Source organism: Pteropus alecto, unplaced genomic scaffold (genome assembly GCF_000325575.1).
Source record: "Pteropus alecto unplaced genomic scaffold, ASM32557v1 scaffold338, whole genome shotgun sequence".
NCBI classification, from domain to species: Eukaryota; Metazoa; Chordata; class Mammalia; order Chiroptera; family Pteropodidae; genus Pteropus; species Pteropus alecto.
In genome coordinates this window covers 1,345,527-1,347,292 of record NW_006441995.1, presented here as the reverse complement: position 1 = coordinate 1,347,292, position 1,766 = coordinate 1,345,527, and the positions used below count along the sequence as shown (strand labels likewise).

General features: G+C 41.6%; 1 non-coding gene across 1 annotated transcript; it reads left to right on the top strand.

Annotated features, from left to right (window-relative positions):
• The first annotated feature begins 422 nt into the window (after positions 1-422).
• On the top strand, positions 423-541 carry LOC112486101. The gene has a single exon (XR_003048632.1). It is a non-coding gene; the product is annotated as a 5S ribosomal RNA (ribosomal RNA).
• The last annotated feature ends 1,225 nt before the right edge of the window (positions 542-1,766 follow it).

Below are 1,766 nucleotides of genomic sequence, written 5' to 3'. Positions count from 1 at the left end.
GGACTCAACCTTTGCCACAACTAATTTCCTACAAACAGACTCAGTGACTGGTAGAGTTCTCCAGGTGTCCAAGATGGACCAGGTGGAAATAAACAAAATTCCCTTCAAACACAAATGCTTCTAGCTGTAATCCCCTCAAGGAACAGAGAGCCTCTTTTACAGGTTAGCTTTTCTAGCTTTTAACCCAGTTAGAATCAGAACGGATTCCATGTTTCAATTAGGATCTATCTACATGAATAATTACATCACTTCCTTTGGGTCTTTATGCAAATGTCATGTTACTAGAGAGGACTACTCTGCTCACTCAATCTAAAATTCCAGGCATCCCAATACTCTCCATTCTTATAGTATTAGCTAATGTACTCTACATTGTACTGATTTCTCTTGTTTGTTATCTGTCTCCCCTATTAAAACACAAACTCTTCTACGGCCATACTACCCTGAACACGCCCAATCCCATCTGATCTTGGAAGCTAAGCAGGGTCGGGCCTGGTTAGTACTTGGAAGGGAGACCACCTAGGAAGACCGGGTGCTGTAGGCATAACAAAATTAATTAATTAATTAATTAAAACATAAACTCCATGAGGACAGAGAAGCATGTATTTTTAGTGCTATATTCCCAATGTCTAGAATAGGACCTGGCACATCGGGGAGGAGGGGATTTCAGGACAAAATTGTTGAATCAATGAATAAATGGAAGCCCTTTCTGAAAATGTGTATTGAGCACCTTGCAGTGCACATTGCTCACACATTCTGATTTTGCCAGCCACATCAGCTCACAGACAGCAAGTCCCCCATTTGCCTCGTTTCGTCTTGCTTCATTTTGTTTTATCCATAGCCACAAATTGAGGAATTGGTCAGATGTCACTGCAGGCAATAGAAAGTCTCAACCCAAATGCTCTTAAACCCAAACAAACTTGTTTCCTATCATAATTGAATAGGTTTCATTCTTGTTATGTGTTGAATTATGTCCCCCCAAAAAGATATTTTGAAGTCCCAACCTGCAGTACCTTAAAATGTGACCTTATTTGAAATAGAGTCTTCACAGAGGTAATCAAGTTAAAATGAGAACATTAGGATGTGCCCCTACTGAATATGACTGCTGCCTTTATAGGAAGGGGAAATATGGATACAGATGTGCACAATGGGAAGAAGATATAAAGAGACACAGGGAGAAGATGACCATGTGACTAGAGTGATGAATCTACAGCCAAGGAATGTCAAAGACTATCAGCAAACACCAGAAGCTAGAAGAGGCAAGGAAAGATTCACCCCTAGAGCAGAGAGCTTGCTTGGCCCTGCTGACACCATGATTCCAGACTTCTGGTCTTCAAAACTCTGAGATTATAAATTACTATTATTTTAAGCCACCTATGCTTTTGGTGCTTGGTTACAGCAGCCCTAGGCAATTAATACAGCTTTGTATAAACTTTAATGCAGGCTCAATTCCTATGACAGAGACCCTGTTTCTCTCCAGTCTTGGCTATACATCCTCAGGCTCAGGTGGTTCTTCTCATTGCTCCCAAGATGGACGCCAGCAATTTCCAAGGTTTCCTGCTTCTTCATAGTCAGTGGAGAAGAGAGAGTCAGCTCTTGGCAACAGCCAACTAAAGTCTGGGATTGACTCATATTCCTGATATAGACTGATTTGAGTCTCATGCTGAAATAGCAGATCAATGACAGCGTCTAAGGAGATGTACAGATTACTCTGAGCAAATCAAGGCCTCCCTGCTAGGATGGGGGAGAAGCCAAGTCCTGCAATAGTC